At 34.4% G+C, this 22,858-nt stretch overlaps 1 pseudogene; it reads right to left on the bottom strand.

The window, feature by feature from the left end:
- LOC129510863 (Y-box-binding protein 1-like) overlaps window positions 1–16,971 on the bottom strand; it is a 128,307-nt pseudogene extending 111,336 nt beyond the window's left edge.
- Window positions 16,972–22,858: the final 5,887 nt, after the last annotated feature.

Raw genomic sequence — 22,858 nt, 5'->3', positions numbered from 1 at the left:
TGACATCTATTGCATGATAAATGTTTATCTCCTCACTTGAGATCTAAAATAAGTCTCTTGTAGGTAGCATGTAGATAGGTCTTGTTTTTTTTTATCCATCCCGACATCCTATGTCTTTTGATTAGAGCATTTATTCCATTTACATTCAGAGTAATTATTGATAGATATGTATTTATTGCCACTTTGTTACTTGTTTTGTTGTTTCTGGAAGTTTTCTCTGATCCTTTCTTACCTTTGTCACTTTTGGCCTTTCCTTTCCACTCAAAGAGTCCCCTTTAATATTTCTTGCATTGCTGGTTTAGTGGTCACAAAGTCCGTAAGTTTTTGTTTGTCTGGGATAGTTGTAATTTCTGATAAGAATGTTTAGGTTTTGTGCATTTCATTTAGGACACGTCAATATTTTATTATTAAATTATCTTTTGCTACCTCTTTCTCAAGCTACTAGTATTTTTATAGTAATTTTGAGTTTCAGTTTTCAGAAATTATCACATTAAGCTAATATTTAGTTGGCATTTTTAGGAAGCTTCAGTTTCTTGGAATAGGAAAGCCAGAGTTATTTTAATCCAGGATTCACAGGGTTTAGATATCAACATTATTAGTCTAAGGTCCATTTAACAAGTGTCAGGTGAGTTCTACAAAAGGAGATGAAACTTTTTAATGATAGGATGGCAAAGAAGCAGCCCATTGCAATGTTATTATGACCCACTTTCTGCTTCTGTGTGGCTTGAGATGAATTTCACCATGGAACTACTCACATATTTTAAAATTGGAGACCCATTGAGGTGCCATGGCCATGAAGACAACAATTATATTCTATAGTCAGGGAAATGGCCAACATTTTACTGTTTGGAATTGCTAAGAAAGACTGTTTAGTTGATAGACCTGAGAACAACTTCAAGGAATATAAGCAAGGAATATAAGTAACATATATATTATGTTTATATACATAAACACCCATGGTATCTTCATTTTCTTCTATAAGATCCAACAGGTCATTCTGCATTTAATAAATTAAATCCTGAAAAATCATAGGAAAGTTTTAGAATAAAAAAAATTTACTTTTTCTATATAAGCCTCATCTTTTTTTATTTATTTTTTATTTATTTATGAGAGAGAGAGAGAGAGAGAGAGAGAGAGGCAGAGACACAGGCAGAGGGAGAATCAAGCCTCATCTTTATCACTTTAAAAGACTTTATCAAATTTACTCCCAGATAACCAAAGCTATGGTGGATGAAATTTAGCTCTATTTTAATTCAAATCATGAGTCAAATCTCAAATAAAAGCTTATTTTGTCTCCCCAATCCAAATTAGAAACACCTAGTCTGCATTTTGTTATGATCTAACTGACATTTCTTCTCCAATCTAGTTCCTCAGATTGTATCCTGTAGGTCAACACCTTCAGGAAAAAGTGATACTGATTACAGCTCATGTTCTTAAATATTTTTCTTAGAAGCTAAATGACACATGAATTCAAGGAAAATGTACCTCTCTTTCCAAGCAACTGAGATTGGGATTTTAAATAAAATGAATATTGTTAAGTGAAGGGATTTTAAAGCGAAGCGGAGTCACTGGCTATATACTTCACTCTTTGTTATATCTATCCTTATCCTGAAAATAATGTTAGACATTCAATTCATGTCCTGTATCATTTTCAAGTATATTCCTGTCTCCCTGCCTCCACTCCTGATAGTTTCTATACCCTTCCTCCTCTTTTTCTTGCTTCTTGAATATCCTTGATCTTTTGAGACTCATATTAAGTACCAAGTTCTCTTTAAATATTCCACACCATTTTGGCCTGCACTATCTCCACCTGTTGATCAACCCTAAACACTTATATACTCTGTGACTTATATACCCTAAGCAATTATGGTATGTACCATTCTGTTTACTTACATACCTGGGGATCTCTAATTGTTTTCAGATAGGCAAAATTATCTTCCAAATTACATATGGGTTCTTTCACTGCAGAGAAATAAATGTTAGATATTTTATTTGTTCATTTGTTTGATTTCATAGTACTTAATGCAAAAAAGGGGAAATAGTACTCAAATACCTAGAATCTTGTACCTGGGGATCCCTGGGTGGCACAGCGGTTTGGTGCCTGTCTTTGGCCCAGGGCATGATCCTGGAGACCCGGGATCGAGTCCCACGTCGGGCTCCCAGTGCATGGAGCCTGCTTCTCCATCTGCCTATGCCTCTGCCTCTCTCTCTCTCTCTCTCTCTCTCTCTCTCTCACTGTGTGCCTATCATAAATAAATAAATAAAAAAGAATTGTTTAGAATCTTGTACCTTTAGAACTAGAATTGACTAAAAAGATACATACTCATATATATTATACCTGTATACTACAAAATATTTTGTGTGCATTGTAAAACCTGCAAAAGGACTGAAATTTCATTAATGACATTCCGTATAAATGGAAGTTCTGATATCTTATTCCCAAACACTTCTAGATCACCCTTAGTGTTGACTTTAGAAATCACCAACGTACAACAGGTTTTTTTTTTTAATTATTGTATTTATTCACTTGAGACGAGAGAGAGAGAGAGAGAGAGAGAGAGAGAGAGAGGAGAGAGAGAGAGCAGGGTGAGGAGAAGAGATTCCCCACTGAGCAGGGAACCTGATGCAAGGCTCAGTCCCAGGATCCCAAGATCTTGACCTGAGCCAAAGGCAGATGCTTAACCAGCTGAGCCCTCTGAGTCTTTTCAAAATAGGTTCTGAGAAACTTAAGAGGTTTATTCAGAGATGCCTTAAAGACTGTGACAAGATGGAATAGGGAATGGAAGTGAGATCTCTGATGTTTTCCACTTGTTGCCCACCCACAATCATTTTATTCAACCAAGTAACTTTATTATTTACTTGTTTCTATACCAGGGATTCATGAAATATTGCTTTTTGAACAGTTTAGTCCAAAATCATCTGTTTTAAAATCATGATATGAATAATTTTTTATTTAAAAATGAATAACACAGACATTCTACCTCTAGTAATGTACCTGTGAATGATTTTTCAAGGTCCCATCAATTAAAGCTAAATAACAAACTCCTGGTTGTTTGCAACAGAGCCTATCATATTCCATTTATTCCTGAAATATTTTCTGAGACTTCTTAGGTATCAACATAGAGACTCCTAATTTGCTGCATTTTTCACAATATCTCTCTTTCACTAGACATAAGGAAAAATGATATGGGCTACAAAATTGTGTTTCAAAAATTACTGTAGAGTTTCAAAGTAGATTAATGGGTCAGCCCAGATGGCTCAGTGGTTTAGCGCCGCCTTCAGCCCAGGGCATGATCCTGGAGACCCAGGATCTAGTCCCATATCGGGCTCCCTGCATGGAGCCTGCTTCTCCTTCTGCCTGTGTCTCTGCCTCTCTCTCTCTCTCTGTGTCTCTCATGAGTAAATAAATATATTTTTTTAAAAAGTAGATTAATGTAGGGGGGAAATAACTTATGTTCAAGGAATGATTTACCCCAAACAAAATATGTGATCCAGAAATCTAAAAAAAATCCACAAATCTAAATGTATGAGGATTTAAAACATCAGCAAATATAAAACATTATGAACAGAATCAAAAAACAAGCAAGAATTGAACATTTTTGAACACAGACTTATTCGTAACATGTAAAGGTCTCCTATAAATTAATACACATATTAAAAACTGGGCCACTAAATGGTAGGAGAGATGAATATTCATTCATAGAAGAATAAAAACAATTAGTATATAAATATATTGACATAATCAAATGCAATTTAAAATTTAAAAAGATACATTGTTCACTCAAATGGATACAAATTAAAATACTGATTATATTCATGATTCAAAACAATTGTGAGAACATTAACATATTCTTACACTAATATTGAAAATATAATTTGAGAGAACTTTAAGAAGACAATTTGGAAGTGTCAATCAAAAATTAAAATATCTATATCCTTTTATCAAAGAATTCTACCTCTAGTAATGTACCTGTGAAAACTATACATTTGCACAAAGCTATTATTAAATACTCTATCAGTGAAAAACTGGGGGAAATGTGCATATGTAAAGAAATAAATTAATATAATACAATGCATCAATTTTATGGACTGCTATAATTATTAAAAATAACATGTCTTTATATTCCAAAAGAAAAAAATTGTCTAGTGAAAAAATATCAACACAAAAATTTATGTGGTAAGATCTCATTCATACACTCCTCCACAATAAAACAAAAAATAATACAAGTTTTCATTTTTTGTGAATATGAGTGTGTCTGTGTAGCTCTGTGCACATGCACCACAGTTAAATAATAGTGACCTGTGGGGAGGAAAGGGGATGCTTTGGTTGATTTCTGAGGTATCTAGAATGATTTGATAGTATCTAGCTGTATTTGAGAGATGAGACAAGCCTAAGGTCTTCCTATTACACTGCCATCTTAGCTCCCTCTGCCATGGAATGTTTTGAAATAAAGAGAAACTCTTGCTTTTTTTCTATTTTTTGCTTTTTGTTTAATGGTTACAAAACACTGCTTTCTTTCTGTGATGTAAGCATCTAACACACACACTCAGATATATACATATGTGTTCATATTCTCTTTTTGTTGCACACACATATATATACATATAGACACATAAAAACAATCTTAGACCTGCAGATTGAGTATAAAGATAGTAAAATGATTGGTTTGGAGTTAAAAATCAATTATTAGCTTACCATATTTGTAATTGTACTGGTATAAAAAAAGTTCTTTGAAAATTTCCCTCCCTTGACAAAATCTTACCCGATCCATCAATTCTTCAAGCATACATAACCAATCACATAAATGGTTGGGAAAGAGAGGCAGGAAATGAAATGAAATGAATACTCATTATGCATCAAACAACATACCAAACATTTTACCTGTGTAATCTCATTTAATTTTTATCCATCATAGTGAGGAAACTTTTACTGTTTTAATTTTTAGATGAGACATTCAAGACTCAAGAGACTAAGTCACTTGTTCAAGGTTACCAGCTAATGAATCTTGAAGCCAGAATTCTAGATGAGTCTTATTCTCAAACCAGCCTTATTAGTCAAAATCTCAGCAGGAATGGCACACTTGAATCGGATAATTTGTGGAAGAGTTTAGAGAAGGGCATATTTATAAAAATTTGGACGTGATGTAGGAAGCCACAAGGGATAGTGCCTTTGCCAGGACTGGCAACCTCCAAACCTGAAAGGGCAGACAGCAGGACTGGTTATGGGAATCTGGAAGACAGAGTGTCTTTGGAGAGGCCATTAATGGGACCTGTGATTTTCCCTTTAAGAGATTACCCCTCTCAGGAAATTCTAATCACCCAGGGAAATATAATGTCAATGAGTTCTGGGATTCCATTTTTTTTAAGATTTTATTTATTTATTCATGAGAGACACACAGAGGGAGGCAAAGACATAGGCAGAGGGAGAAGTAAGCTCCCTGCGGGAACCCTGATGCAAGACTTGATCCCAGGACCCCAGAATCACAACCTTAGCCAAAGGCAGATTCTCAACCACTGAACGACCAAGGTGACCCTCAGGGATTCCTTCTATAATCAAGTCTCATTTGCCAGAGGCTTATTTTAGGACATCTCAATGAATGAAAACTAAAAGATCTCAAGTCATCTTTCTAGATTCCCTAGCTTATTTGCAAGTATCACTCTGTGAAGGTTTCATTCCCTTGTACAAAATATGGCAGTATTCTTTTGAAACCATTTCCTTTTATGAATCTCCATGGTGATCTTGTGAATGCATTGGTGTGGCCTAATCTTCAGAATCATCCAGGAATTGGAGAAGCCAAAAATTTGTTCTGCCTCTTTCTTGTTTCTGCTGCTTGGCTGAAAACAGTTCACTGTTCATTAAGATCTGTTCAGGAGGAGAAACCCAGAAGAGAAATAATTAGAAACTTGCTGACTGATTCGACTCTTATTATGAGCAAATACATAGGAACTTAAGAAAAGGCACCAAAAAAAGGGTAGAAAAATAGGGGCACTTGAGTGGCTCAGTCTGTTTTAGTGTCTGCTTTCAGCTCAGGTCATGATCCTGTGGTCCTGAGATTGAGCCCTACTGATTCCCTGCTCAGTGGGGAGCCTGCTTCTCCCTCTCTCTCTCTGCCTGCCGCTCCCCCTGCTTGTGCTCTGTCTCTCTCTGACTCTCTCTCTCTGTCAAGTAAATAAATAAAATCTTTTTTAAAAAGTAGAAAAAATTCTTTAAAATTACTATGGCATCATGTGAACAAAGTATAAATTGAGAATTGGTATATATAGAGGTCATTCATGAGGGTAAGAATCCTATACTGGCAGACAGAAGTTTTGAGATAAGACAATGCTTTATTTAATGGGAGATTATGTAATTGAAGCATTAGTTATTTATATTTAAAAAGTGTATATATAAATGGAAAAATAAGGAAATGAATTTGAGGTGCTACTTTAGTAAAAAAAGAAAAAGAAAGGCACAGAGGTTTAAAGTTTGCAAAAAATATAAGAAAAACTTTGAAAAACTAAGTGTTAAAGCACTTGAGATTAGGGAGGAACTTCTCGTTAGTATCCATTTCAAAGAATTCAAAAAGAGATCATAACAATATACTAAAAGGACAATGGTACTTTGTAACAGTAGCATTCATGTAGGTGAGCTAACATAAAAATGAAGAAAATATTCCCTCTTTTGAATTCTAAAGCTGTACCTGAATTGGTTAACCTGCAAAATGATTTTCAACTACATATAAATAGACTCTAGTAAGTCTAGCCACAGTATTAAATACCCCCACAATGGTTTTCATTTTTCATAGTGAATGTACCCTCAATCTAATATACTTATTTATGCTCTGAAAATTTTTCTCAGTTCTGTAGACGTGTTATGCTCTTCATGAGTGGGAAGGTAAGCAGTCTTGGCCTTTCTTTGAGGAGGGTGTGGGCAGAAATTTAAGATGAGTCTGGACAGCATAATGAGCTTTAATGCTATCAGAAAAAAGGTAACAAGTGCAATATTGTGATGACTTTGTACATGGCATCGCCATCCTTAAAGGCAGAATGATAGAGTGTTCCACTTATAAATGGGAATAGAGTCACCTACTTATTAGCTAACTGACTGCAAGCAAGTCACTTAAGGTCTTCAGTTCTAGTTTTCACATCTGCAAGAAACAGAATTACAGCACTTCCCAAAGCTGCCTCATGCAGCTACACAGACTGTGCATTGCACTCTTAGGTGCCAGGCTCTGCCCTAGGTATTCTTTATAATAGTTCATTTAATCCTCCTACCAGCCTAGGAGGGTATGACTATTAATTCCAGTTCACAGATGAGGAAACCAAGGCATAAAGAGACTAATGTTAAATAAGTTTTAATATTTGGTCTGAAGAATCATCAGTCAATTACAGAAGTTAGTTTGCCCAATTTATTGTAACTAACTTTCAAAACCAGACAAAAATGGGAAATCAAATTTAATATTTTAATAGTATAGATGCTACTCAAATTAGAAGTGGTTCTACCTGTTGATATGACATTATTTTAATTGGCTATTTTTTTAAAAGATTTTCTTTATTTATTCATGAGAGAGACACAGAGAGAGAGAGGCACAGACACAGGCAGAGGGAGAAGCAGGCTCCACGCAGGGAGCCTGATGTGGGACTCGATCCTGGGGTTCCAGGATCACACCCTGGGCCGAAGGCAGGCGCCAAACCGCTGAGCCACCCGGGCTGCCCCTAATTGGCTATTTTGTTGCAGGAGAATCTCTATTAAGTAACTTCCATTTTTCTCATTCAGTGGATGAATTATTTCATCTATAAATGACTTTGGCAGCTAGCTATTCATAACACCTTGTATTCTTTGTAGCTAGAGAGGTAAGGACACCCTATTTTACTATCCCCAGCAGTTTAGCTCAAGGCTTTCTAATAGTCAGCTATTAGAAATATATATGGAATATATATTGGCTATCCTTAAACCTATATATATTCCATTTTATCTGCTCCTTTACTCACTCATTCAAAGAAACATTGTACAAACCAATACAGTGTGAGTGTGGGAAAAAAATGGAATTGTTTCCATGTAGACAAGTTATATGCTTTATTAGCACTTATGATGACTCATTTTATATGTCAACTTGACTAAGATAAGGGATGCCCAGACACCTGGTAAAACATTATTTCTGGACATGTTTGTGAGGTTGTCTCTAGAATATATCAGCATAGACAGAATAAAGATGATTGCTGTCACCAACGTGGAGGCAATTACTTGAAGACATGAATAGAACAAAAAGGCAGAGAAAGGGTGAATTTACTCTCTTTGCTTGGCCTGGGACATCCATCTTCTCCTACCCTCACACATCAGTGCTCTTGCTTCTACTGCCTTTGGACTGGAACTAAACTATGTTACCAGCTTTCCTGGTACTCTAGTTTGCAGATGGCAGATTGTGAGATTTTTCAGCCTCCATAACTCCATGATTGTGAGAACCCATGCCTATAATTAGTTATATATATATATATATATATATATATATATATATATATGTAATATATACAAATCTCTGATCTAAGACACATTAGAAAAACTGATATTTTTAAAGATTTTATTTATTTGAGAGATAGGGAGAGGGAGAAGCAGGCTCTCCACTGAGCAGGGACCCCAATGTGGGGCTCTATCCCAGGATCCCAGGATCATAATCTGAACCAAAGGCAGACACTTAATGAACCACCCAGATGCCCCTGTAAAGTTGATTTAAAAAGAAATGATGTTGGGGTGCCTGAGTGGCTAAGCTGGTTAAGCAACCAACTCTTGATTTTGGCTCAGGTCATATCTCAGGGTTGTGAGATCGAGCCTTCACTCAGACTCTGCTGCGTGTGGAGACTGCTTAAGATTCTTTCTGTCCCTCTGCCAGTTCTCTCTTTCTTTCTCTCTCTGATAAATACATACATACATACATACATACATACATACATACATAAGAAATTATGTTGAATTTGGTGTGAATGAGTCAAATATAAGTTTGGGGAAGGACTCAAAATCAGTATGTTTTACGTTTAAACATAATGTTTAAATTAAGTGTTTATCATTTTATAAGTTCTGTTTCAAATTGACTTATTCAATTAACAAAAAAATTAGATGTCATAAAAGATGGTAGGATTGTTCTGTATATACTTACTTAGTCACTGTGACTTGCCAACCTGAAGTAGCGATCCTGGGGTTGTTTTTCAAAACTTATGTAGCAGAATTCATGTATCCAATGTCTAAACATTTAGTGCATTTCAAGGAAGACTCTTGCACAGGCTATAGATTTCTCTCTGTGTCTGTCTCTCTCTACATTTCTATCTTTAGGATAGAAATTACTATCCTAACTTCCTACATTACTAAGGAAGGTTTTGTGATGAATTTTTGAGATTTGCCTTGGGAATCTTTTTATTTTATTTTATTTTATTTTATTTTTTATTTTTATTTTTTTAGTTTAAAGAGATAATGAGCAGGAAAGGACAGAGGGGGAAAGTGAGGGAGAAGGTATCTGAGGTAGACTCTTCACTGAACTGGGAGCCTGACATGGGGCTCAATTCCATGACTAAATATCAGGATCTGAGTTGAAACCAAGAGTCCGATACTTAACCAACTGAGCCACCTAGGCACTCCTGCCTTGTGAATCATTTTTAAAGACACACAAAATATATTTTTTTGCATTATGAACATTCTATATTTTGGATCTTAAAGATGTGTACAAACCTGGGAACTCCTCCTCCCCAGATTCTCCAAATCTGAATAACTAGAGGTATTTCTAAAAAAAATCAGGCCACCATTAAGTGATGCCACAGGCTTGCAGAAAAATTACAAGAGGGATTTATTAAAATCATATTTGCAATGAAAATGTCTTTCCTTCATATAAAACCTATCAATATAATTTTCAAGAGCAGTACTTACTTTTTATACTTGCTTAAAATAAAGTCACCCTCTCATATTACTTCTTATTCAAGTAATTCTTTTATCATTGTTAAATGATAAATGCATTCAAAGTAACTCCTATTCTCTCAATAGATAGAGATTTGAAATGAACATTGAGATGGCTTCAATTTTGAGGGACATTAACTCTTTACTGTGTCTGGTATAGTCCTATTCATATTTGGGGTTTTTGCCGATAAATATGGAAGGAATTATACTGTCTTCCTACCCTGCCAATTCTACTTCTCCTTAAAAATATCATTTTAATGTCATAATGCTGTCTTTGATCATTCTGCCATGTTTCCATGCTAAGCAAATAGATCACATGTACTCAATTGTCTAGAATAGTACCTATTTCACTCTTCCTAATAATAATAGACAAATATATGACTACATGTGATGAACATTTTCATCTTTGGGATGCTTTGTTACATAAATAAATTAAACATAAGAAGAAGTTTCATAGATTCCAAAGCCTTATCTTTTTGTTTGTTTGTTTTAGGAAAATACTGCCACAAGATCTATAATGTGTATCCAAATCTAACCTATTCCTCTTGGTTGTAACCAACAAAACCCAACTGTGGCTCAAGCAGAAGTATTATGTATTGAAAGGATATTAAGAATCTCATTTACATACATTGTGTAAACCTGAGCACCTGCTACTGCCCCAGAACTTGTAAGTCTATCATTTTTGCTGGACTTGAAATGGCACCAAACATTGTAATAATGACTATTTAATTCTTCTGTAATTTTTACATCCTTTTTCTAGTTTCAGTGATCTGGGCATAGATTTGATTAGCAATGCCTAAACAATTTATCTGCTTCCAATTATTGGTGAGGGTGTTAACTGGGAATATGCATCTCCTTTAGACCTTATATCCCACCAAAATTTAAGGGGAGATTTCTCCAAAATAAAGAGTTTTTAATGTTTAAAATAATGAAAAAAATATCCAGTAAAAACCATATATCTTGGAAATTTTGGTACAGTAGGTCTAAAATTGAAAACCCATCAGTATGTCATGAAAACTATGAAATTAAGGAACCATAGATTCAAATCTGCATCTTAACAATTTGTATGCTTATAAGTACATAATATAACCCTCTTTCCAGTGAGAGTGAGTCCATTATGAACCTTAAGGGACATCCCTGGACATCCTTCTGAATGTACCAAACTGCATAAGAAGTGATTATCTCTGAAACTGAGCAGTTCATCTAGATGGCAATTAAGTAGGTTCAGGTGACCAGAGCATAACTGTCATACAACTGCTCATTCTTCATAGGAGAGGGACTGGCTTGTTTTCTGCTTACTTAAATGTAGCTTAGAACTTAGCTCTTTGTACCTTAGTTTTTTTAAAGGTCAAGGGTTTGTGACTTTAAGAAAAGATGGCTGGAGAGACTATGGTCATGAGATTCACAATCACAATGCAGAGTCAAGGAGTAGTACAGAAACCAGTTGTGACCTGAGAATTGAGGAGCCATCTGAAAGCTGGAAATAACAGAATTATCTGTTTTCTGGATCAAGAAATGTCCTTGTGTGAAGTTGTGAAAGGGGGAGAGAGGGTAAAAGGAGAAAGAGAAGAAGGAGAAGGATATACGAAAGGAAGGAAGGAGGAGGAGGGTAAGAGTAGAGAAATTTCTCCTCATCTCATGTAATTTTATTTAAACTCATTAAAATAAAGTATGCCAGTGTGTGGAATGAGTATGTGAATGAATGCATGTAGTAGTTTATGTATTAATAGCTAAGTCACCAGGAAAAAAATTAGAAATATGATCTTATATTAGCAATAAATGTGTTTCATAAAATGAAGGTATTTAAGGTAGATCTTGTGAGAAATACTTTTGGGGATTTACTATAAGAGACAGAGCTTTCCAAACAGATTGAACAAGCTACAAAAAAGTCATCAGAAAATGAGTTTAGTTTAGTGTTAAACTTAGAGAATACTTTGGCTAACTTAAAGGTAATATCCAACACTCAGAGAATTTAGATACTGAAGAAAACTTCTGCTTTCTTTGGGAATAAATGTTGGAGATACTCTTAAATTTAAAAATGATAATGCAGCAAGAGTAGATGAAAATAAATTCTCAAGTAAAGACTATGACAATTTAACAAGAAGAGATTAGCATCTATTGTTTGATTAAGCCTTTGATCAGAACCATCAGGGACAAATTGTCAAGGTCGTAACAGAGAGAGATTAAAACTATCTGTTTATATATTTAATATTTGGCATTAGAATAGTAAGGATTTCCCATATAGACCTTTATTAATGATAAACTTCTCAAGGAATAGTTCACTGTATGTTATTTAATTAATCTGCACTATGCCCTGAGAAGTTAAATTTAGATAAGATTCTCATTTTAGAGCAAGAAATTGAAGTACAAAAAAATTATTAATAGCCTCATGAATAGAGCTCAAAGAAAACACAGGTTTTCACAGTCCCTCCTCAGAGCTGGCCTCAGTCAAAGAAAGATAAGCAATTTCCTATTCCTGAAATCTGAGGATCATTGAGAAAGTCCTCAAATGTTTCTCATCAAAAATGTCAAAATACTTATAATGCATTCTTTTGGATCAAAATGTCTTGATGACCAAATGAACCTACTGTAAATATCTCTGAGAGGATTAATGTATTACTATTTTAAGATTTACTATTACAGTACGTATATTTCCTTTGTAAAAAAAAGTAAAAAAAAAATAGCAGTCGAAGAAACTGTATACATAAATGTATAGATAAAATTTAAAAGCTTAGATCCTGCTAGATTAGGTGTGCCTTTCTCATTGCACATTATTATTGTTTAAATGTATGTCTTCCATACTGTACTATACCTCTTGAAAGCAAAAACCGTGCATTCATTTAATGTATTTATTAAATTCCCACCGTGTTTCAGGCATTGTGATAAAGTGATGAAAACTTGAGTCTTTGCCTTTTAGAATCTTAAGGATTACAGAGGAGTTCTCTATCATTTATCTTTATACTTCCTGCACCTAACATAATGATAGGAACACTCAAACAATTCTAATTCTCTCATTAAAATGTATTCACTTGTTCTGTTTCCTTCAAAAGAGGATAATACTTGTCTCATTCATAGAGAAATAAATTCATTTGAAGAAATTGTTCAGAGGACATACCAAGAATTGATTCAGTAAATTACCCAACAAATAACTGGGCAAAATTGAATACATCTAATTATGTCAATAGTAAATTTGTCACTAGATGCTGTATGCTTAAGGCCCAGAGAGTATCTATCACACTGTAAAGTCTCAATATTTTCTGATTGAATAAAGGGATGAAAGTAGTCCTGCTACTAAATATGTGATCTCAAGAAAGAATATCTGAGTTTATTTTCTTGTTTGTTGTAAAGACAAAAATCCTTGCCCTGCCCACCTCACATTTTTTTTCCACCTCACATTTTTGTTCTAATCAAATAGAATAAGGAATAATTAATCTTTAAACTTATGAATATAAGTGATAATTTGTTTTGATATATTGTGTGTATATTCAAACACATATGCTATCTTCTGTAAAACTTTGTCACGGAAATGTAGAAGATGTTGGAAACTTGTAAAGGTTCACTTCCCTTCTCTACCTTCATATTCTAGTTGACATGAAGCATTAGGAAGCTTAAGTAGAAATGCTGAAATTCTGAGTAAGTCTTAGATGTGATGCCTGCAAAAGTTAGGTGCTCTATCTGAAAGGAACTATGGAAAATCTATTTAGGTCCTTGCTGTCCAATATGGTAACTACTAACCTTATGTGCCTATATATGGTTATATTTAAATTAATAAAATTAAATATAATTGAAAATTCCATTTCTTAGTAACCCTAGCTACATCTCAAAAGTTTATTAGAGACAGACTATCATAAAGATGACACAGACATAGAACATTTTCATAACAAGTGAGAGGTTCTGCTATATCATTGGTCTAGTTGCCACAGGGCTGTACTTTGAGGTGAGAAAACAAATTAGATTTTGTTTCTGGTGTAAGTTATACATTTGGGTTATACCTAAATTCACTTACTACAAAAAGGAGTATGAAAAATTTAGTTTTTCAGGGAATAAACAATATAGCTACTCTGAGCTGAAGCCTTTAAAGTGCTAGAAAGCATCATGTCAATTTAGCTAATTTAATCTAACACTACTAAAATATAAGGGATGTAAATTTACTACTAAAAGCTATGCTAAAGGCAATCTAGAGGAACTAAAGAAGCCAACTCAATGTGATAGGAGTATATCTGTGTTAATCCTTGTCCTAGTCATTCCTGAGAACAGTATTACATTTGCTATGAAATATAACCTGAGTTCAACCCAGTACAGGCATCATTATTTTATAATAGTTTATAATAGTACTCATGTATTTCTCTGATTTCATGCTACCCATTTCTGAATAACTATTTTCTTTAAGGGTGTAATTGGGGATTATATAATCAGAGTTTAAAAGAAAATAAGTATTATATTAATCAAAATATTCTATAAGCTCAACTACCATTCTCTATTGCACCTCTCAATGGTTTGTTTTTCATACTTGAAGGATGGGAAGTTCTTTACTTCTCTGGGTGGTCCCTTTACTTGTTGAACATTGTAACTCTTTTATTTTTCTATAATCCTAAACTGGAAAAAGATAGTACAATCCTTTATCCAAAATCCACAGTCCTCCAGAAGAAAAGGTCATTTAGTCTTTGAGTCAACATTTCCAGTGATGCTTTTGAAATCACTCATATTCATTCATATTTTGTGGCTTTTTCTTGCACTAAAAGCTACCTTGATACCAATTATACCCATTGATCTATCCTTTAAGTCTCTAAGGATATACAGAGAAGGTTTTCTTCTTTCTTCCACATGATAGCACTTCATTTCCTTTAAGATAATTATCATGTCCCACTTCCTCCAAGGCTCTATTCTTTCAAGGCTAAATGTCATGAGCTTCCTCAATCATCTTCTTTTGTCCAACTCTTCTAGCTGTTTGGGATTCTTCTGTCAATATGACTTGGGGATCCTTTCTTCACCTCTGATGAAATGCCAAAAGACTGAGTGCCAACCCTAAGCTCTGCACTTCCTTAACTTTAGGTGTCTGTAGGAAGCAAAATCAACAACTTCAGTCTCTTTTTTCTGCCAACCAAGAATATATCAGGGAAACTATTAATATTAATCAGATCATTGGTGGGCCTCTGTCTTCTGCGTTTAGACATAAAGAAGTTATAATGTTGATGAAAGTTATAGTTATTTTCAGAAAGCCCATTCATGAGTGGAGCATCAGAAAATATAAAAAGAAGATGAAAAAGAAATGCATTTTGGATGTAATTATGACCTTGGGTGTTGTCATAAGAAGGGGAAACGGCAGAAGCATTGAAAGCAGTGTGTAAAGAAAAACACACATACTGCAGGCTAGTGTTGTATCACAGAGGACCAAGAGACATAACCATCAAAGGAAAAATTGGTAAGCTGGATTTTTTTTTTGTAAGCTGAAATTTAATAATGTGAGAAAAATATTCATAAGAAAAGATTTCCTAAAGAAATATAAGGGAGGGCAGCCCGGGTAGCTCAGCGGTTTAGCACCACCTTCCGCCCACGGTGTGATCATGGAGACCCGGGATTGAGTCCCGTATCAGGCTCCCTGCATGGAGCCTGCTTCTCCCTCTGCCTGTGTCTCTGCCTCTCTCTCTGTGTTTCTCATGAATAAATAAATAAAATCTTAAAAAAAAAAAGAAAAAGAAAAAAAAAAAGAAATTTAAGGGAAAATCCACTATTCAGATAAAATTATTTTTAATCCATATCAACTATTAAAAAAGTTGCCAACAAATACAAATAACTTATGTAAATCAAAAGAATAATTTAAAACAACCAATATGAAAAATAAGCCAAGATTTGAATTCATAGGAAGAAAATTCAAATGACCAAGAAAAGATGTTTGACTTTACTAATAAAAAGCACCATAAAATGTAATTAATTAAAATTACATCCATCTAATTAATACATAACAAACATATTAATGTAAGTGACTCAACAGTAACTCCCATTCACTATTGGAATGAAACCAAATTGGTTCACTAACTTTTTGAGCACTTTTACAATATAAAATAAATTGAATTGTTTGAAAAAATGAAATTTATAAACAATCCAAATATTTATTGAGAATGAGAAAGTATATTGTGATATAGTTACATAGCTGAATATGCTCAGTAGTTGAAATTGATGAACCCAAACTCACCTTTATTAATGTAACTAAGTCTCAAAAATATATGTTTAAATTTTAAAACACACATGTAAACTTTTGGCAAAACAATCATTGAAAGAAGTTTACACACCAAAATCTGATTGGGATTAATTTAGGGGAGAGACAAGTGATTAGTTTCAGGGAAGCTATTCAAAGGGCACTGCATAAGTATCTGGATTTTTTTTATGTTTTTAAAAATATATCTGAAGAAAATACTGTAAAATGTTAAAATTTATTTAGACTTGGTGATGGTTTGTATAAGTGGTTTGTTTAAAATTTATGTAACTTTTCAATAAATCATTCTCATACTTTATGAAATTACAAAAAATAATCACCAAAATAAGTGTATGAATTCTACCTCTAAAGGCAAAAACCATTGTAAAGAGTAAGAAGAGTTATACTTGCTTAGTATAGTTGAATATTATTAGAATTTCTGCAGTTAGAAAGTTTTCAGACATTTATTTTCCTAAGTAAAAAAATTGAAATAAATAAAAAATATAAAAACATACATAAAATGACATATGTGTATTCTTGAAACCTGTACTCTCTATCTCTCACACACACACACACACACAGCCCCCCCCACACACACACACGAAACTGGATGGCCATGAATAGTGTGCCTTTGGTAAGTGCTAAACATGACTTGCTGGTCATCATACTTACATGACATTTAAAAAAATTAGGGCAGCCCGGGTGGCTCAGCAGTTTAGTGCCACCTTCAGCCCAGGGAGTGATCCTGCCTCTCTCTCTGTGTGTCTCTCATGAATAAATAAATAAAATATTTTTTAAAATAAAATAAATAAAATAAATAAAAATAAAAAAATCCACTTACCTTCTTCACAATCCCCATTATGTTATTTATAAATTGTGACAGTCCCACCAAAAATAGCATTCCAAGTTGAGACTAGCCAGCCTAAATGAAAACTAAGGTTTGAACTTTTTCTATATCTGCAATGTACTCTATGAACATAACCTAATATTATATTTTTATTGTAATTTCATACAATATTTGTCCCATATTGCTTTTTTTCCCCATATTGCTTTTAAGCCCTGAACTGAGTCTGTAGATTCACCATCTCTTTAATACTCATCCAATCCTCCTATAACATGGTGTACAGACCTTGTTACTCAAAGCATTGTCTCTTGGTCTCAGTTATGAAGTGGACATCTCTGGGCTGACACAGATATCCACTATAGATCATGCCCTTGCGGTGAAGCTGAAAGGGAGGAATATATGCCTCAAGTTAAGGGAGACCAATATGTTCAGAGATGAGTATGTAACATTCAGAATGACCCTCAGCGCTTTTTCTAATTCTGGGAAACCAACTCTCTTTCTTTCATTCTAGACAATGTGGGAATGCATATATAAGTGTGAAGTGTGGAACTGCAGCCTTTTTGTTATCTAATCAAGAATAGAGTTCAACTTATTGAACTCTAACAAGAATAGACTGTCAAATTATTACCTTGACACTTGAACTTTAAGAAAAAAAAAAAACTTCATTATTTTAAAAAGTGGAGTAGAGTCTTCCTTTAATTATAAATGAAAACATCCTAGCTAATAACAGAATTACACTTAGGGAAGAGAGCTACATATAACATGTCCTAAATATCAAATGGGTTGCAGTTAGAAGGGAATAGTAAAGTGAGCATTCTAGGTTTAAAAATCAACTATCTAAAACAACAACAGCAACAACAACAACAACAATCTTTGCTATTAAGTTAATCCTTTTTCTCTCAAACAATGGATTATTGTTCCCAGATTAGCAGAGCATATGCTACAAGTCTACAGCATTAAGATATTTAGCAGGAAAATTTCAATGTGCTGGATGGATAGTGTAGGCTACTTGTAGCCTTAACAGTGTGCTGCTATAATGAATGTTTGCATTAATGTCGTCCATTCTGAGGTTAGAAAGGGAAGAAAATCTTGCTTTTCTAGAAGAATCCCTTTCTGAATATAATCTGTGACCCCAATTGATTGAGAATGGGAATCTGATCACTTATATTCAGGATTTGAAAAGCCAGATTTCTATCCTAGCTGGCTAGTACCTGCAGAGACAAAGAGGAAGCAGACATAGCAGAAAAAAGATTGGGGCCCAGGAAGAGTAAGCCCAGCTGCAGAGCACCTGTGTTAAGCACTGTCTACCTTACAGAGGTGTCAGGACTCATTAAAGAGTATATCTGAGTTCACCCTAGATCAAGGTGTAGACGATCCTTGCCTCACCACCCACCCTGTGTTTTTACATTGCTCAATGTAGTGGAAAGCCTAGACACTAGGCAGTGCCAACTATACCAAAGCTAATGGTCATGGACAAAAATCCCTAAAATTATGATAAACCATCTTTGGCTTTGGTTGTAATATAGAAAAATAAATAGAACAGAGGTCTACATGTCTTTAAAGGAGTTGTCTCTCCAAAGAAGCCCCAATCTGATTTGTCACTCCTTGTTATTGCTCAAATTAGGAGGCCACCTTAGTTTCTTAACTCACAGCGATAGAAACAACCAACACCCAGATTTTCACTTGAATTTTTGAATAATCAAATCACTCTTCTCGATTTCAACTAAAATATAGAGTTTGTCTGGGTCATTTTGAATCTTTATTCTGTGACATATATTTAAACCTTCTGTTCTTGCCACACTTTCCCCATGAATTTGTTTTTGAAAAAGCCAGTAAATTTCCATTACATGATAACTATGAAGTGGCAAATGGATTAGCAGCTCACATAACTCAAGCCAGGCTGACCTTTTATTCAGTGATTTGTTCTGGGAAATAGAGTTTGAAGGATAATGTGTATTCAGCTCAAAGCAACAAAAAGTGAGGGCAAATCATTCACTAGATTATTAGATTAAAGATATGGAATATAACAGCATTCATTGTAATGTTTACAGGAGGGAGCTACACATCTGTTCACAGATATTTAGAGTGGGCAGCTCTGACTCCAGAATAAATCTGTGCCCTGATTCACACATTTTTTCTTCTATAAATCATATCTGGAATTTTTCATCTCTCATAGCTCATAATTTGTGAGACTTGATATAGGTGAAGCATCTTGCAAGTATAAAATGCTACATAAAATTTTAATATTGTTGGAAAGAAGCAAGAAGAAAACTCAGATTTCATGGAAAAATTTTCTACTGATCTTATAGCACAATAGAACCATGAGTTAAACAAAGTATATTTTATTTAGGAATTAACATTATCTAGTTAAAGTCACACATTACCTTTGAGTCAAAACTACTGAATATCAATGAGAAATAATTCTTTAAATTATACCATGTTGCAACAAAACATTACCTGAAATAAATTATTTAAGACCAAAGCAAAATCATAATAGGCTTATTGGCCGCAATAAAAGAAATTATTCTGATTTATCTTTGTCTTCAAGTGAGCCAAGTAAAGAACTTTCATTTATTTCTTCTTGTTAAAATTCACTTAAGAGAGAGATTCACAGGAAAACCTTTGCTTTTTAAAAGGTATGATAGTACTAAAACAATTAAAAATAATAAAAAAATTTAAAAAAAGGTATGATAGTGACATCCTATGCCTAATTTTCTAAGCAGCTCCACAGACAGGGCCAGAACTTAACCACAGTTCTGCTGACTGAAAAATGAGAATTTTTTTCTATAGATCTCAAAAATGTGTTGATGGGTTACACACACACACACACACACACACACACACACGCTGAATCGAGGGAGATTTTGCCATTGAGACACACACTGATACAGTAAATGAGAAGAAGAAGCCAGCTGCCTACTGGAAACCAGGCATCTGTGTTTAAAAGATCTACACTTGTCAGTGAATCTGTGCATGGTCTTCTGTTTATCTTGTGACCCTGAACTTCTTACATTCAATAGGAGGAAAGAGGATATTGGGTTTTGAGAAGCAAAGAACTGAGATCTACTGGAGATGTAAAAGTACTAACTGTCAAAGAGATCTCAAAGTTGTAGGCTAGCACAAGCCATATTTATAAGACTTTGTGTTAAATGTTAAAAAGTATTTGTGTTCAATGACATGAGTTAGCAAGCCAAGGACAACTGTTTTTCACTTAAGAAGGTATGAGCCTTCTGGCTTTATAGAATTCAGGGAATCTGGAACAGATTAGTCTTTGAATGTTCTAGGTTTATTTCTCAGAAAACATCTAATACTTTTTAGCATTACTTTTGCAAATTTTCTGGCAAACTCTATTCGGAAAACTGAGAATGTTGAAGGTGGGAAATCATTTACACTTCACAGAAAGGAAATAAGAGATCTTGCATGTATCTAATGTGATGGTTGATTTTATGTGTCAATTTAAGTAGGCAATATGGTGGCCAGGTATTTGGTGAAATATTATTCAGGTATTTTTTTGTGTGTGTGTGAGAGTAGTTTTGGATGAGATGAACATTTAAATCAGTGGACTGAGCAAAGCAAATTGTCCTCCATAAGATCGGTCGGTCTTATCTAATAAGTTGAAGGCCTGTATAGAACAAAAATGCTAGCCCTCCTTCAAGTAGGAGAGGATTTTTCTCTTTCTGATGGCCTTCGAACTGGAACATCAACTTTTTCTTGCCTTTGGACTCAAACAGAGGTATTTGTTCTTCCTAGGTTTCAAGCCTGCTGGCCTTTGGACTAGAACTACATCATCAGCTCTCCTGGATCTCACTACAAATTTGGAGACTTGCCAGCCTCCATAATTGCATAAGTCAATTCCTTATACATCCTATTGGTTCTGTTTCCTTGGAGAACTCCCAAAAATACACATATCTCTATATTGAGAGAATCATATGCATATAGCTGCTTTTTTCCCCAACTGCAACATTTATAGTATAAATACAATGTATGTAATATATATGTGCTTACTAATTCATGATAGGAAAACAGGAGAAATCATTCTATATATCTATTATGTCTGTACTTGTCTTGAATAGGCTTTACTTTGCTAACCATGGAAATAGGAATAAAACTACTAAACTCTCCATTATGCTATCTACAAAATGCTTGCTGATCCTCCTCAGAAAGGTTTTTATATAAGTGAGAGTATGATTTCCAGAGTTCTGCCCTGATCCTCACTTATCACTTTGAAAGTATTTTGAGGAATCTATCATTTTTAACTTTTTATTTTTTAAAAAAGATTTCATTTATTTATTCATGAGAGACACAGGGAGAGGCAGAAACATAGGCAGAGAAAATAGGCTTTCTGTGGGGAGCCCAATGTGAGACTCAATTCCAGGACCCTGGGATCATGCTCTGAACCAAAGGCAGATGCTCAACCACTGAGTCACCCAGGCACCCCCACTTTTAACTTTTTTTTTCACTTTTAACTTTTTAAACATTCCTTACAGGCATTACAAATTACAAAAATTAGAAAAAGAAGTAGGTCTTGGTTTGTGAAGGCAGGTTTTTGGGTTTTTTTTTTTTTTTTTTTTTTTGCTTTTTGTTTGTTTCTAAATATATGTAGAAAAGGTACTTGAAAGAAGAGAAAGAGGTTCATAATGAAAGTACAAACTATATGGAGAACCAGTTTCAAAAGTCTTTTCGGCATAACACAATTGGCTTTATACTATTAGAGGGAAAAGAGTGGGTGGGAAAGAATAGATTGCTGATGTCTAAGAAGCTACAAGAAAGCCTGAACAAGATAGAGCTTGCTGATCGATGAGCAAGCCAATTTCAATACAAGGCCACTGTAGTAGAATTTTTATGCCTGACCAGTATGTCCTCCTGCAACCCATGGATTTGGTAGACTTCCAGTCATAATGTTATCCCTCTGGCTACAATAAGTTTCCAGCAAAGTCTGTAAGACTGTTGAATGACTTTCACAGTCCTTTATAGATGGAATGTGGGTGACAGAGGCTCTCTCTTCCTCAAGATAACAAACATTGAATTTTGTAAGCCTGGATCTATCAGCAGGCATACCCTGCCCTCCTCATTTCTTATCCTGGAAGTACGAGAGAAAGTGGCCAACTCACAAACAGGGAAACAAGAATCTGAAAGAGAAAAATTATTGATGGCATCATTCAAGGTACTGGAGTCCTTGATGCCAAACCCATCCCTGGACCTCAGAGTAATTGTACAAGTTCAAGTTCTATTGGTGGTATACAAAACCCATAATATAGCTCTCTTTTAGATCAAACAGGCTAAATTATCTACTGATGTATATTGCATTATTCTTTTTAAAATGTAATTGTAAAAAATATAATTGATAGTATCTTATTTTTATAACATCACCTTCAGTGTGTGTACGAAACTTGGATGCAGGCATAAATGCCAATAATTCTACATTTTCTTTAACTGTAAAGATTCATGAAATACTATTTCTATAACACTTAACGATGAAAGGCAATTCAATAATAATTGCAATCTGGGTTATTACCACTATAAATCTTTAACAGTCTTACAATGGAAATTTCATTGAAAACAACAAAATGAGAGTATAAAGTCTGTCTATAGCCCCACTAGCCTTGAATTATTTTTTGAGGTAAATTTCAGTGACAGTTCCTGAACTGAAGTCATTGTCTTCTCTGACTGGGACATAGGTCTTGAAGTTGAATGATTGAGTGGTACATTTAAAGAATAACTTGAGACAGGAAAGTTACCTGGATTGATTTTGTATAACTCTAGGTTCTTTTTTTATTTTATTTTTTTTAATTTTTATTTATTTATGATAGTCACAGAGAGAGAAAGAGAGAGAGGCAGAGACACAGGCAGAGGGAGAAGTAGGCTCCATGGGCTCCATGCACCGGGAGCCCGATGTGGGATT

This window comes from Nyctereutes procyonoides, unplaced genomic scaffold (assembly GCF_905146905.1).
Source record: "Nyctereutes procyonoides isolate TBG_1078 unplaced genomic scaffold, NYPRO_anot_genome, whole genome shotgun sequence".
Lineage (NCBI taxonomy): Eukaryota > Metazoa > Chordata > Mammalia > Carnivora > Canidae > Nyctereutes > Nyctereutes procyonoides.
This window is presented reverse-complemented; position numbering and strand designations above follow the sequence as displayed.